The 16773-nt window shown below is 44.3% G+C and overlaps 1 long non-coding RNA gene across 1 annotated transcript; it reads right to left on the reverse strand.

Annotated features, from left to right (window-relative positions):
* Positions 1-3714: 3714 nt before the first annotated feature.
* On the reverse strand, positions 3715-6217 carry LOC115286356. The gene is made up of 2 exons (XR_003906019.1): positions 5903-6217; positions 3715-3984 (listed from the first exon to the last, which is right to left on the reverse strand). It is a non-coding gene; the product is annotated as an uncharacterized LOC115286356 (long non-coding RNA).
* Positions 6218-16773: the final 10556 nt, after the last annotated feature.

Raw genomic sequence — 16773 nt, forward strand, 5'->3', positions numbered from 1 at the left:
CCCAATCCCTTCGGGCTGGCGCGGACGTGCCACCTGATTGGGAGCGGCCGAGCACTTGTGGACCTGAGCGAGTCCTTCCTGCCATGCGCGGGCTGATCCCGTAGTGACCCCACTTTCACTATGGAGCCCAAGGTGCTGTCGGATTTCCGTCCAGCTCCCTCACCCGGCTGTCTACTCCTGCCTTTGCTTTGCCTGCGGCCTGCAAGGATGGGCCCCCTAAGGAAGATTCCCAAGTTCTTTACAAACTGATGCAACCTCCCCCCGAAGCCCGACTTCCTCGACCTTGCTCCAGAACGGAGGAGGTTGAAAGTACACCCGGAATCATCCTCCCCAAGTCCTTGCCTTTGCCCTTGTGATTTGACAGTTAGTGAACACTTTCAGATGGAGGAAACGCTATTCTTTCTCGGTTTTCTGCATTGAGAAAGATGCTGCCGCCTCTCACTTCTACTTCCTTTTCCCTGCTCTGCCTCTAATTACGTTAGGCAAGGGCACTGGAGGGTCAGAAGGAGACCTTACGTGACCTTTAGGCCCTGAAGGATCAAGGTGTAGGGCTGGGAGGAGGCTCTGACAGCTCACCGCAGCAGACGCCGAGCCTGCTTTAAGGATCCCAGCTGGGGGAGGAGCTAAGGAAACGTCCTGCAGGCGGCCTGGGCGGGTCTGCCTCCGGCTGGAATCTTCCGGGAGCGCCGAGATCCCCCGGGAGGGCTTCTGCACTTCCTCACGGGGAGTGAGCGGTGCGTCGAATTAGGCGCAGCTGCTCGGTCTGCCGCAAAAGCGCAATCCTAGTCCTGCGCTCGGTTCACAGCCCCAGGCCGCCCGTGCAAAGCCGCCTGAGTATTTAGTGCACAAATGACTAGGAACAAACACCTGCCGCCTTCCCGTTCTTCCAGTTGTGCTTTTAGGTCAGGAAGTCCTAGGGACCTAGCGTTCCAGGATGATTTGGTCTCCCTCATGCCTGCGTTTCTGCTCTCCTTCCCAAGCCTGATGGAGAGCAAGATCAAGGTGGCAAAGAAAGCAGTGACATTTGGGAAATACTTAACTTACAGAAGGAGCACAGGGCTGCTGTCACAAGTAGGTGGAGATGGGGTCCCCGGAAGCAGAAGGCCCCCCTCCCCAACGCTGCTGTCGTTTACAGCCACTGGGACCAGTTTAGTTAGGTTTTGCTTTTGTTTTTTATTTAATTTATTTCTTTAATTCACATCCAAGTTAGTTAGCACATAGGGCAACAATGATTTCAGGAGTAGATTCCTTAAAGCCCCTCACCCATTTAGCCCATCCCCCTCCCACAGCCCCTCCAGCCTCCCTCTGTTTTTCTCCGTGTTTGAGTCTCTTTTGTTTCCCTGCCTGTTTTTATATTCTTTTTGCTTCCTTTCCTTACGTTCATCTGTTTAGTATCTTAAAGTCCTCATATGAGTGAAGTCATATGATATTTGTCTTTCTCTAATTTCGCTTAGCACAATACCCTCTAGTTCCAACCACCTAGTTGCAAATGGCAAGGTTTCATTCTTTTTGATTGCCAATTAATACTCCATTGTGTATATATACATACACACACATATAACACCCTCTTTATCCATTCATCCATCTGTGGATGTTTGGGCTCTTTCCACACTTTGGCTATTGTCAATAGCACTGCTATAAACATTGGGGTGCATGTGCCCCTTAAAACAGCACACCTGTATCCCTTGGATAAATACCTACTAGTGCAATTGCTAGGTCATAGGGTAGTTCTATTTTTAATTTTTGGGGGAACCTCTGTCCTGTTTTCCAGAATGGCTGCACCAGTTTGCACTCCCCCATAGTTTAGTTTTAAAAGCTAAAGTTGGAGGAGTTCATGACCTGTTCTTTTTATGTGTTAAAGAAACAGGTTCTCCCATGAGGACACTTGAGTGATGGATCTCTGAAAATTAATGCTTCCATTTTCCTTCTTCTCAATTAGGAAAAGAAGCAAGGCACACACGGCACATGTAACATAAAGCCAACGATTTGTAACTTTACACAGTGTACTTTTTCTCCTTGGAGGCTGCCGTACTGGCTCTGGCTTCCAGTGGTTTGTGGTGTCACCACGTGTCTCAATCTTTTCTTGTGATGAAATAATCACCCGTCTTCCAGTCTTACAAGGCTGTTGTGACGAAGCTCTAGAAGGCAGCTGGGTGACATAGCCATAGCATGTGCCAGAAGCACTCAACTTAGGAAGGAATCTTCAGGAGGACTTGGCCCGGAATATCTCAAGTTTAAGACTGAAAAGCTGGTGACCTCTGGCAGTGATCCGTATGCTCCCCTAGACCTTGTCTTTGAAGGCACAGGCTGATGTTCTGATAATAAATTTCCCAACCGACCTAACAAAAATCAATGTCTTCGAGAAGCAAAGGGTGGGCTGAAGGACTGTGCTCACACAACATCTAGTGGGGAAGTTACATGGCAGCCTGAAGGCATGCGTATAAATAAATAAAGTGGATGCAGGAAAAATAATCTGTAGCTTTTGGGACAGTTTAACAGAAGTCACGCTAAAGATGTTCTTCTGTTTCTCCCCACCCCAACCCCGGCCCAGAGCAGAAATCAGGGTGTTTGTACTTTGCTTAGTCGTGTCTGTATAATAATTACTGAGTGACATACTTTCAAGGAACAATGGTGGATGAATTCATCAGAGTGAAGGTTAAGCTGCTGTAATGAAGACCCCAAAATCCAGCGGCTTCAAGAGCACACCTATTTTCTTTCCCTTTCCTGTGACGGTTCCTGGCAGAGAGGCCTGGGTGTGAGACGTCCTGCTCCGTGACGCTGCACAGTCACTCAGCTTCTTGTCATCTTATTGTTCCACTACCCATGGGACCAAGCCAAAGACCACTGTTCTCCTCTGCATGTGCATTATGGGCACATCTGAGATCCAGGGACTCTCCTAAACAGGAGTCTATGTTGCCCCAGTAAGAACATGGTACATGGCCCAAGACAGGCTTGGAAATGTCACCTTTAGAAGGGCAGCTTATGGGGCCCCTGGGTGGCTCCATCAGTTGGGAGTCTGACTTCGGCTCAGGTTATGATCACTCACTCCATGAGTTCAAGCCCTGCATCGGGGCTCTGCGCTGACAGCTCAGACCCTGGAGCCTGCTTCAGATTCTGCCTCACTCTCTCTCTGCCCCTCCCCTGGTTGCATTCTGTCTCTCTCTCTCAAAAAATAAAATAAAAACATAAAAAAATTTAGAAGGGCATCTTATGTCAAGCTTAGACTATATTTCTGTGAAAGGAGAGGACAGGTTTTTGGTGGATGGAAATCAAACCAATGTTGGTTTAAATGTTGTACAATAGAAAGCTATGTTATAATTCAACCCATAACCTGCTCAATTTTTATCTAGGCAATCTGTCTTTGATTTGACACATTCAAATTCTAATGTGCAGATACAATTGTTTTTAAAAAGAAAGCACTAAAAATAAGTAATTTCAAAGGAAAACTGTCATATCTTTATTGAATCAAAATGAGTAAATTAAAAGAACACGATGTTAAAATGCCTTTTAAATTAAAAACTTTGGTATTGATTGCATTATTGCATTTTAAATTCTTTTAGAGTTTCTCCCTCTAACAGAGCAGGTCACCTCCAAATGATTCCTAGACCACTCAGTTTTCAACTTGGCAGTCGTTCTTCGATCAAGACAGGTAGCCAGGGTTGGGATTGTGTATTCGTTATCTATTGCTGCATAACAAATTGTCCCACAAATATAGTGGCTTAAAACAGCAACATTTATTATCATGACGGTTCTGTGGGTCACGAATCCATAGAGCATCTTAACTGGGTCCTCTGGCTCTGGGTTTCTCACCAGATTTCAGTCACCTCAAGGCTCAATTGAAGAAAGATCAGCTTCCAAAATCACTTAAGTGGTGGCTGGTAGATTTCCATTCTTTGTCGGCTCTTGGCCAGAGGCCACCCTCTTCCTTGCCATATGGGTCTCTCCATAGGACAGCTCACAGCCCACAAGCTTCCTTCCTTCCTTCTGTGAGAACCAGAGACAGAGAGGATCAGAGCAAGACAAAGTAGCCATCTTTTATAATCTGATATTGGAAGTGGTATGCCAATAGTTCAATCATATTCTACTTATTAGAAGCAAGTCACTAGGCCCAGCCCAACTGAAGGGGAGAGGGGATAAGAGCAAAGTGTGAATAGCAGGGTGTAAGGATAACCAGGACCCATTTTGGAAGCTGCCTACTATTGGTTCTTCACATCTACATTAATTTTCTAACTTCATATCTGCAATATCAATAATTATCATCCCTAACAAATATGACACATACCCTTGGCCTCAAAGAGCATCCATCTGTTGCAGAAATAAGATGCACAGACACAAAAAAATGTGCAATAATAGGAAACGATGGTGTAGCAGAAGACATAGGATAGCAGAAGACCAAATTCTAGTGAAAAACTACGCATACCACAGCTGTAATTCTCACATCTGGGGTTAGAATTGCCTTACAAATCTGCCACGGTTACAGATGCCTTAGGACAGTGGAAAGCAGAGGAACATCCAGGTGGCTCAGTTAGTTAAGTGTCTGACTCTGGATTTCGGCTCAGGTCATGATCTCACAGTTTGTGAGATTGAGCCCTACATTGGGATCCACACTGACGGTGTGGAGCCTGCCTGGGATTTTCGCTCTCTCCCTCTCTCTGCCCCAGCCAGGCTCTCTCTATCTAAGTAAGTAAACAAAAATATATATATATATTTTTTAAAAGACACCTGATGGACACCTGGATGTCATCTTTAGAAGGGCAGCTTATGGGGCTGCATCCAACTTCGGTTCGGATGATCTCACAGTTGATGAGTTTGAGCCCTGCATCAGGCTCGATGTTGACAGCTCTGAGCCTGGAGCCTGCGTTGGATTCTGTGTCTCCCTTTCTCTCTGCCCCTTCCCTGTTTATGGTCTATCTCTCTGTCTCAAAAACAAATAAACATTTAAAAAAATTTTTTAAAGACAATTGAAAATGGAAATTGTTAAGTTAGAAAAGAAAAACAATGATAAATAAATCCAAAAACTGAATCTTTGGGAAAAATTTAACAAAATTGAAATACCATTAGCATAACAAAGAAAGAATAAAGAGTAAAAAACATGAAATCTCAAAATTAGAAACACGGAGAAAAAATAATCATCAAAAGCAGAGGAAATTTGAAAAGTCCTTAGAGGGTACTTCACATGGCCCTATGCAAACAAATCTGAAACGTAGATGAAATAGACAATTTTTTAACGTTTTTATTTATTTATTTTTGAGAAAAAGACAGAGTGCAAGTGGGGGAGGGGCAGAGAGAGAGGGAGACACAGAATCCAACGCAGGCTCCAGGCTCTGAGCTGTCAGCACAGAACTGTGAGATCATGACCTGGGCTGAAGTCAGATGCTTAACTGACTAAGCCACCCAAGCGCCTCTGAAATGGACAATTTTTTAGAAAGAAACAACGCACTAAAAATTGATCCTGGTAAAGATGTCTAACGGAGCGTTCATCACAGAACTAGATAAAGGGGTTCAAATTCTCCCCCATAAAAAGCACTTAGCCTAGACAATGTCACAGGGAAATTCTACCCCCGCCTTTCAAGAACGGATCATCTCAATGGTACTTATTCCAAAAAAGAGAGTTTTTCAATATTCCTTTTATAAAGCTATTATGATACTGATCTCAAAACTGAAAAAAAAAACCATCAAAAGGAAAACAACAGAATATTCTCACTTGTGAATAGGGTTCAAAACCTTTAAGATAGCAACAGTCGAAAACCAGAAGTCCATTTAAAATAGAATATATTGCAGCTAAGTGCGATTTGTTCCAGGCATAACATTAACAAGTGTAGTTAAATAACAACAACAAAAATCCATCAGTACTATCCATCCTACTGATAGCGCTAAGGAGAAAAGTCAAACGATTTCTTACGTAGGTTGAATTGTGTCTCCCCCAAAAGATGTGTTGAAGTCCTTACGCAGGTACCTCAGACTGTGACCTTATTTGGAAATAGAGTCACCGCAGGTGTTGTTAGTTAAGATGACGTCATACTGGAGTAGGTGGGGCCCGATCCATCCGCCTATCGGGACTCGTGTGCTGCTAAGAAGCCTGCTGTGCGAGGACGGATACACAGGGAGGCCGCCATTACCGATGACAGTAAGAAATGTAAGAAATGCCGAAGATCACTGGCAAACCACCAGAAACTAGTGAGAGGCAAGGAAGGACTCCCCGGAGGGGTTCCAGAAGGACCATGGCCCTGCTGACACCAGATCTCAGGCATCGGCTTCGGCAACGGTGAATAAACAAATTGTATTCATTAAGCCACCCGGTTTGTGGCATTTTGTCCCGGGAGCCCTGAGAAACCAAGGCAGGCTCAATGGGACACATGCAGAACAGTCATTTGGCAAAATTCTCCAATCATTCCTGTCAAAAGCCCTCTGTCATATAGAAATGGCTGCTGTGTCTGGGGGCCATCAAGCCCTTGGTGTTGGTTGGAGGGGAGAGTCCCCGAGCCGGGGGGTAGAGTGTCATTGCAGAGAGAAATTGCGTCTGTACGCAGGGGCACTGAATGACGGATTATAAAGTCTGAGGTGTAAGTTTGATGTAATGAGAAGTCACTGAAAGGCAAATGAAGAATCTGAGGAAAAATGGTTTCCAGACAATGAGAGGGGAGGCTGGCTCTTGGGTAAATGGGACCTGGAGGCAGAGAGAAGCGAGGGATTTGGAGATTCATTGCAGGACCATTTCAATAATTCCAATTTTTAAAATACGCTTATTTAATTTTTGAGAGATCACAAGCAGGGGAGAGGCAAAGAGAGAGGGAGGGACAGAGGATCCGAAGCGGGCTCTGTGCTGACAGCAGGGAGCCCAATGTGGGGCTCGAACTCACGACCCATGCATGAGATCATGACCTGAGCCTAAGTATTAGCAAGCCACCCAGGCGCCCGATGATACTGCTTTTTTAAAAGATGTTTTCAAGTGGAAGTTTACTTCATTGCATAGACAAGCAAATGTGAATCTACTGTTTGTTTTTTTAATACAAATGGTAACATTCTTTACATAATGTTCTGTCTTGTTTTTCTCACTTATGATAATTGGAGATTAGCGGAAGAGACATTCTAATTTATCTTACCAGTCATCTACTACAGAACATTTGGGATGCTTCCAAACACTGCTCTTCCTGACATGAATGTCACGTTCAGGCAACTCTGGTCCAGGGTTCAAGGTATCAGACAGCCGATTCTGGTCCTGGAGTACCTTTGGAAGCCACAGGACTACCTTGGAGGTAGGGAAAGGGACCAAAGCTGGTCTGGAAAACCCATCCAACCCAAGGTGAACCGCGGTGAGGGGGGGGTGAGGTGTTCTCAGAGTGCTAGAGAAACCTCCAGGAAACGCAGTTTTCCTCGGGGCTCCTTGGCTTGTGGGACTGTCACTCCAGCCTCTTCTGCCTCTCTTGTCACATGGGGCTCTCCCTCTGTGACAATATGTACATTTATTACTATCAGGTTCTGTTCTAGGCTCAGGGTCACAGAAGTTCAAAAAAACCCAGTGTCCTTGGATCATGGAACTTCTATTTCAGTGGGGGACATGGCTGATAAGGAACCAAGTAAAGATGTGGTTTTAGGGAGTGATAAGCACCATGGCGAGAACATGGTGACGGGAGGAGGAAGACGTATTTAGGTAAGACGTCCCCTGAGAAGGGCTGTTTGTGTAGAGACCTGAAGGGAAGGAAGGAGCCTGCCCTACCAAGCTCAAAAGAAAGAGCATTCCAGCCGGGGGGGGGGGGGGGCGGGAAGGCTGTGAGGCAGGCCCAAGTTCAGCAGGCTGGGAAACCACCAGAGGCCAGCAAGTAGGAGAGACGTGAGGGCAGGGACTGACTGCGGAAGGGTGAGCCGAGGCTGGAATAGTTAGGGCCGAATAGGTTGTGATAAAGAGAAACCCCCACCTTATAGATGAGAAAACTGAGGTACAGAGAGAGGAAATGTGTCCAAAGCTCCCCAACTGTAAATGGCAGGAGGATTCCGTGCAGGTAGGTTGATGTGACTCTAGAATTTATTCTATTCCTACATCACGTTCTAGTGCCAGGGTTTGTCTTTCCTCTTTAAGTCTGTATTGGAAAGTCTCCCCGGCATGAGCCAAGTGCTCAGTCAATCCTCATTCCATGACCGTTGACCTAGACTAAGAGTAAAATCTCACCACTTTTAGGGCTCTTAGAGTTTACAAGGCGTTTTCAAATCCTTGCATGGAAATTCTGCAACTTTGAGAGGCAAGTGGTTTTACCTCCACTTTATGTGGTTTCTCCCCAAATTACAAATGGTATTGGATACTTTTTTGCAGGGTCTGCATCCAACTCAGCTCTTCTGGGGGGTATTCCGTTCCCCTCCACACGCTGGCTCCCCTGGGGGAAGGAAGAGGGACGAGAGGAGGTTAGCGGCCATGTTGGAGCCATAGGTCCCCTCCCCTCCTTGCTCCCCCCCCCCCCCCCCCCCCCCCCCCCCCCCCCCCCCCCCCCCCCCCCCCCCCCCCCCCCCCCCCCCCCCCCCCCCCCCCCGCCATCCCCCCCACCCTCCGAGCCAGAGCAAGCTAGCCTTGGGCTGGACTCGACCTAATTTGGGCTCCCCAAATGTTTCCTCTTCGGGAATTTGGATTCCGAGACCCCAGTCAGCGTCTGCTGAACGAAAGAGAGGAAATTTTAGAAACCAGAGCTACACCGCCAAGCAGACCACTCTGCCTCGTGCTGGGTAAGAAGAACCGCGGCAGATGTGCAGGGAGGGGGGGAGCACAGTCCAACCCCCCCCCCCCAGTTGGTTCTACAGTGCCTGGGAGGCTCTTCCTGCGCTGCCCTCGAACCCTTGGTCTCAAGTTCCCCATTTCCATGACTTGTGGCCTGAACCACCAGTTCACACCCCACCTCCCTAAACCTGCACTCTCTCCAGCCCCCTGGGGTGTTGGAAGAGGGCTGCATAGTCTGGGCTTCCTAAGAGATTCTGGAACTCAGTGAATCTACTGGTAATATTTCACCTCATGATCAATCATATTGCTTCCTGGGCTCTGCTGGAAGTCTAGCCACTTGCTATGGGTGATACATTCTGAGATCCAAGCGAACTCTTGGCACAAAATGCTTTGAGAGTTTGCAAACTACTGTATATGAATTGGATTGTTGGCAGGGTTTTTTTTTTAATACTTATTTATATCTTTTCATGTACATCATGTAAAGCACCCGTGGAGTGCTTTACCAGACTAGCGACATGTCATCTGTTGACAAATTGATCAAAGCCCCAGGCTCCATGCACTAAACAGTTCGCCGAAATTTTGAAATGTAAAGCATAAAACTCATCTTGCGTTGTTCAGGGTGCTACTCTTTGCTTCTCTCTAACTAATGAAAACCAATTTTTTTTCTTCTGTTTGGACACCTTCAATAAATCATCAAACATAAATTCTCTTAGGGAGAAAAAACAACCCTTTCAGGCCGGGAGAAGTTTCAGCTGAAAACTTGCTTTAAAAGAAAACAGTTGTGGCGCCTAGGTGGCTCAGTAGGTTAAGCGGCCGACTTCGGCTCAGGTCATGATCACATAGTCTGTGGGTTCGAGCCCCGCGTTGGGCTCTGTGCTGACAGCTCTGTGCTGGAGCCTGCTTCGGATTCTGTGTCTCCCTCTCTCTCTGTCCCTCCCCCGTTCACTCTCTGCCTCTCTCTCACAAAATAAAATAAAGAAATAAAAAAAAATTAAAAGTAAATAAATAAATAAAAGAAAACAGTTACTGGTGGTGCTCATGCAAATGGGAGCAGAAAAAGGCTGGGATCTTGGATTTCCCCACGGCAAACATTTGAGGGCTGGTCCAGTGTGCTTCCTCTCACAAGCATGAATATGGGTTAAGAGTTTGATTTCAGCCAGGATTTCTTGGTTGGAATCCACTTGAATCAAACTATATGACACAAAATACTTTTCTTCCAATAAGTGTTGATGGATTTTGAGCACTGTAGGAGGAACACTGTGCGGCTTAGCCTGCTAGACGTACCCAGAGAACCTGAAGGAAGGGAGCGATCTCTCATGCCCACTAATTGTGAGTCAGTCCTTCTCTTCGACTTATGCTTTGATAAAACATCAAATCATCCAATAAAGAAAAGTGAACGGGGGCGCCTGGGGGGCTCAGTTGGTTACATGTCCGAATTTGGTTCAGGTCATGATCTCACCATTCGTGGGTTCGAGCCCTGTGTTGGGCTCTATGCTGACAGCTCAGAGTCTGCAGCCTGCTTCCGATTCTGTGTCTCCCTCTCTTTCTCTATCTCTCCCCCACTCATGCTCTGTCTCTCTCTGTCTCAAAAATAAATAAACTATATAAAAAATTAAAAAAACAAAAAAAGACAAAACATCAAAACATCCAATAAAGAAAAGTGAACAGGGGCGCTTGGGAGGCTCAGTGGGTTACACGTCTGACTTCGGCTCAGGTTATTATCTCACGGTCAATGTGAGTTGGAGCCCCCCATCAGGCTCTGTGCTGACAGCTCAGAGCCTGGAGCCTGCTTCGGATTCTGTACCTCCCTCTCTCTCTGCTCCTTCCCTGCTCATGCTCTGTCTCTCAAAAATGAATAAGTGTTAAAAAAAAATTAAAGAATAAAAAAGAAAAGTGAACAATTTCTTTCCATTCCATCAGGCTTGTGCTGGGGTTGGTCAAGGTCGTATGCTGAGTGCTTCAATTTAAGACAAATATATATATACATGTATTTGTATATATGTATCAAATATATATATATATATTTGACTCTTTACAAGTGGTATTTTAAGGATGATCATTTTTATTCTTAAAGAACATTTCCTAAAAATATCACTCATTGTTGAGTCATTTCCAGTAACCAGTTGCCTGGGCATTTTTATAATTTCTAATCATAAATTCGGCGAACATAACACTTTCTAAGACCATGTTTATTACATAGCTCTGGGTAGAACTATAGCACTTGTTTATCACAATTCTAAGGCCTCTAAATAAACTTCCAAATCTAAGGGAAGCAGTTTTAGTTATACTTCATGCATATATTCATGAATCATCTACAAGCTAAAAGTTGGGTGGAAAACTTCACAGATATCACCTCCAAAACAGCATCTAATCAACAAAGCAAGTCCCAGAATAATATGGAACAGTACGCAGAGTATTTTGCTATTTATGTGTGAGCTACTAACATACGCCAAATGCACATTTGTGTTTGCGAATGCATGTGCTTGTGTGTGCAAATGCAAAAAACCCCAAGAAGATCCGGGATAAAAACACCCATTTGCGAAGGTCTCTACATCCTGGCACAGAACAGGAGGAACAGGAAGGAACTTTGGGTGTTTACTTTGCGCACCTGGGATTTGTTTGAGTTTTTCATAGGCACCTATTGCTCTTGTAATTTAGAAAGATTTATTTTTCTTTTAAACCCTCCTAGGTGTGCCTGGGTGGCTCAGTCGGTTAAGCCTCTGACTTCAGCTCAGGTCATGATCTCATATTCGTGGGTTCGAGCCCCACATTGGGCTCTGCGCTGACAGTGGGGAGCCTACTTGGGATTCTCTCTCTGCCCCTCCCCCACTCACTCTGTCTCTCTCTCAAAATAAATAAACAAGAAAGGCTAATGCTGTTTATTAGCAATGCTAATCCATCTATCAATGGTGGATTCAAAAAAGAAATCACAGTTCCTTATCTTAAAGAATCGGAATCTGGAATGCAGTAGAGAAGACAGGTCAGGCATTCTGTGTCATTAAATCTAGTAATAAATTTGGAACCCAAATCTTCTTGCCTTCCTTACTCATAACTAGTTCAATCGATAGATGAGCCTGTGTTTGAATTTCCTTGAATATGGTTGAATTTCATCCATCTGGACATTTGCAGGACTTCTATTAAGGGAATGTTTACACATTGGCAATTTTAATAAGGTTATGTTGTCTTGCTTAAATAATAAACACTTATTTCCCGAGAAAAATTAACCAGCACGACTAATTTACAATTTTGCTCATCATGCGCTCTCATTCCTAATAGTCTTCTTTATTACTAATGCCCTCTCCCATTGCCAGTAATGCTGGGAGTCAGAATGTTCTGGCACATCCAGGTTCATATCCAGGTCTTTCATTTAGTCTTTGGGCCATTCTCTTAATTTGCCAAGCCTACTTTTAACTCTCCGTAACTATGGGGATACTATCATTCCATATCCTGCTTTTTTTTTTTTTTTTACATGTATTTATCTTTGAGAGACAGAGAGTGTGAACAGGGGAAGGGCAGAGAGAAAGGGACACAGAATCCAAAGCAGGTTCCAGGCTCTGGGCTGTTAGCACAGAGCCCGATGCGAGGCTCAAACTCACAAACCATGAGATCATGACCTGAGATGAAGTCAGGCACTCAACTGACTGATCCCCCAGGTGCCCCTATTTTTTATTTTTAAAAGTGTTTTTAAAGTTCATTTATTTAAAGTTTGTTTGTTTGTTTGTTTGTTTGTTTCGAGAGAGAAAGAGAGAGATGGCGAGCACAAGCAGGGAAAGGGCAGTGAGAGAGGAAGAGAAACTCAAGCAGGCTCAGTGCTATCAGTACAGAGTCCAATGTGGGGCTCAAACTCACGAACCGTGAGATCATGACCTGAGCTGAAACCAAGAGTCAGATGTTTAACCGACCGAGCCACCTGGATGGCCCTAAGTATTTAAAGAGTTCCATTATGTTCTGAAGCCAGAATCATTGGATGTTTGTCACATATATGGGATATTTTTATTTTAATACAGTAGTTACATGTTTGGTTCATATGACAATTAAAATGGATTAGGATCTTTTTTTCCTCAGATGATTTGGATCTGCACCTTTCCATTTCAAAATGTAAACAAGGAAGGAAAGCTTCCTTGCAGCAACGTTAATTAGTAAATCATCGACCTCAGGCCTAAATTAGGTTGACAAATATTAGTAAATCATCGACTTCAGCCCTATTATTTGGTAAAACGTGTGTTGCTTTAGGAGGCGTGGCACCTCTAAAAATGATCATCAGGAAGAAAACCGTGTCTGATGACCGGAGCAGGGCTCATGGCAGCTGCTCGACTAGTGGGTCCTATAACCGGCAAGGAGACGAGCTTCTGCAGATAAAGGAAAACGCATAATCATGTTGCTAAAAATACACATCAGTGTTTGGCTCTGAGATATCAAATGGCTGACCCAGTACCAAATGCATGAAGCTGAAACACCTTGCAAAAGAGCTGCCGCGTGGTGCCCAGAATAGGTCGATCGATAGACACAGGCGGTAGCTTGGTGGCTGCCTGGGACTGGAGGCGGAGCGGAGTCGTGGGTGATGACTGCTAATGGGGTTTCTTTGGGGGATGGTGAAAACGTTCCCAAATTAGATTTGCAGTGATGATTGCAGGAGTCTGTGAATACATGATAAGCCAAAGAATTGTATGCTTTAAATGGGTGAACTTTCTGGTATGTAAGTCATATCCCAAGAGAAGGGTGTTTGTGTTTTTTGTTTTTAAATCCTTTAAAAAAGAGAGAATCACAGAGACACCCACCCACAGCCCTGATATTTAGCTGCTGAACCAGCGTGAGCATAGCGTACCTAGACATAGCTCATTGGGAAAAAAAAGAATCCTGGTTTTTAATAACCATTGTTAGTCAGGTTTTCTGTGTCTTGGAGTCAAAAGCATTCCTAATGAATGCACCTTAAGTTTCATTCCACTAATATTTAGTTAATGCATCCTATATGGTAGGTATTATGCCACATAGTAGAGAGAGATTCACTGCATTCCCATAATGTGCCCGGAGATTTAGATACTTTGGTGTGTTTTTTTAATTAAGAAAATTTTGTTTTATGTTGATTTATTTTTGAGAGAGACAGAGACAGAGCAGAAGGCAGGGAGGGGCAGAGAGAGAGGAAGACACAGAATCTGAAGCAGGCTCCAGACTCCGAGCTGTCAGCACAGAGCCCAATCTGATGTGGGGCGTGAACTCACAAACCCCGAGATTGTGACCTGAGCCAAATTCAGACACTTAACCAACTGAGCCACCCAGGTGCCCACTGGAGAGTTACGCACTTTGTATCATCAGGGCCTCATGGCAGCCCTGGAAGGAACGGCCTGTCTTACCGAGGCACACATAGTCTAGGGCATTGTTTCTTGCGAGGTGGGTGGACCACGCACCTCGTCACTCTCCAATGGTACTACTCAGAAATGCAGATTCCCAGCTTCCCCTTGGATTTGCTGAATCAGATCCACTAGGGAAAAACACTGGCTGATACTCTACCACAGTGGCCCACAAAACATACCTGTACCTTAGGAAGCATTCAGGGTAAATCTGAAATCCCTGAAATAAACTAATTTGAACAAACCCCTCATAGCCGAGGAAAAACATGACAGACCATGGGGTAGGAAAGATAGGGAGTTAAAAAATATGTGTAAGGCCCATTTCCTGCCCTCAAGAAGGTGTGGTATGCAAAATTCTAAGATAGCCCCCAGAATTCCTACCCCTTGATATATATACACTTTCTCCAAAATATCCAATCAAATGCTAATCTAGGTGCTGCTGTGAAAGGATTTGCAGATGTCATTAAGGTTGCAAATCAGTTGACCTTAAGAGAAGGAGGTTATCCTGATGGGCCTGACCTAATCATATGACCCCCGCTTTTTTTTTTTTTTGCTTTATTTATTTTATTTATTATTTTTTAAATATAATTTATTACCAGTTGGTTTCCATGCAACACCCAATGCTCATCCCAACAAGTGCCCTCCTCAGTGGATATGAACCCTTTAAATCAGGGTCTAGAGAGACAGAGGAAGTCAGATTTGAAGCATGAGAGGGAGTTGCTGTGTGAGAAGTTGTCCATTGCTGGCTTGAAGATGAAAGGGGCAAGAGATGTGGCCCAGCTGACATCCTGATTTCCACCTTGACAAACCCTCAGCAGAAAACCCAGCTCAGCCACACCCAGAATCCTGATGCGCAGGAATGGTGAGATAATAAATCAATGTTGTTTCAAACTGCTAAGTTTATGGTAATCTTTATGCAGCAACAGAAAACTCATCTAGAAGTGAACTTGACATTAAAGTCAATAACTAATGGAATACTCAGCATGAGAGTGGGAAGAGCTAGAAATGGCTTCCCTCTATTGAAGTACTTATATGTCCTTTCGTGATATCCATTGAAGGATGGTGTCAGGAAGGCGTGCTTCCGGTTCTGGGTAGTGGAGTATTCAACTACTGCTAATGGGCACTGAGAGCACAAGCAGAGCCAGTGTGGCTACTCAGTGCTGTTAGCATAAGTCCTTTCTTTCTTTCCGGGTTCCCACCGTTTTTAATTTGTTGGCTCTTTGTTCTCATGGGCCAATGATGGTAAGATGGCTCTGGGAAACTCATGTTTTCTAGTCAAGAAAAGGATGGGCAAAAGGTTTTTCCAACTAAATCTGATCTCCCATATTGAGAAAGCAAAAAATATCTGAAAGCCTACTTAGAACACTCATTTACATTTGGATTACATGACCAACTGTTGGGCAACACTGGCCTAGCAGAATGAGCTTACCAGCACTGGTTTGGACTAATCCCCACTCATCCTCTTGCCTTGGGGGTAGAGATACTTGGCACCACCCCAAGAAAGTTTTCCTCATAAGAAGGGCAGAGATAAGAATGGATATTGAGGAGGCAACAGATAGTGTTTCCCACAGCTGGAAAGGGAATTTCATCCTTAATTCAACAAAATCATCCTAGCCCAATTAATCAGATGGATTTATTGAGTATCTAGTAGGGTAAGGCCCAAGGTTTACAAAGATGGAGTGTGGGGAGGAGGGTGGGTGGCTGTGTGTATGTGTGTGTGTGCACATACACACGGGTGTGTGGGTGTGTAGGTGTGTATGTTGGGGAGGAAGGAGGACATAGGCATGTAAACAATAATTATAACGAGAACTGCTTTAATTGCAAAATGAAAGCATCTACTTCTGTACTGACCATAATCGACTCCTTACCATTGACACATCAGGCAAATCACAAAAACAGCAGACACAAGACCCAAGAAAGCATATATTGATTTGTGTTTTTAAAAAAGAGAAAATTTCTCACTGGTAGAAAATATATTTAGAGCAAACTTCTAAGAACTATCGTACTAAGGTATGAATCAATACCTTGAGCGAAATCTGGGCAAGTGAAGTAGCTCTCATTTGAAATGCAAAAGCGTTGAACACAGAGATGTGCAATACTCTCCCAGTGAAGTGTGGCAATCTGTCTCTTTCATGGGAACTGTAACGCTGGGTTTTAATGTAATTGACACACGATCTCCAGGTGCGCCACCCATTTTAATGTTACTTTGGATACACACATATGTTTTCCAAATATTTAGCCTTTGGTTCACTGACTTTCATTCTTGTGAAATGTCTTTATGGAAACAATAATTTTTTCCAAACCATAATTTGATGAGATGGAAGACGACATTTGAGCTTACTCATATTAGAGAAATTCACTCAGTAATTAATTGTTCTGACATAAGCTTCACTTTAATCATGATAGCTGGTTCACACTAGCATAATAAACCAGATGGGAGAACAAACTGAGGGCTGACGGGGGAGGGGGAGAGAGGAAGGGGAGTGATGGGCATGGAGGAGGGCACTTGCTGGGATGAGCACTGGGTGTTATATGGAAACCAACTTGACAATAAACTATAAAAAAATTTAATAATTAGCCAGATGGATTTTGCTCTGGCTTTCTATGCCCCTTCTATTACTAAGCACTTTTAAGAGCAATGCCGGTATGCTTTTCTACGCCATAGTACTCTTTGAAGAATTCTGTAAAAAATGAAACTCTTTTCTTTTTTCATGTTTATTC

Source organism: Suricata suricatta, chromosome 3 (assembly GCF_006229205.1).
Source record: "Suricata suricatta isolate VVHF042 chromosome 3, meerkat_22Aug2017_6uvM2_HiC, whole genome shotgun sequence".
In the NCBI taxonomy this organism is placed as follows: Eukaryota; Metazoa; Chordata; class Mammalia; order Carnivora; family Herpestidae; genus Suricata; species Suricata suricatta.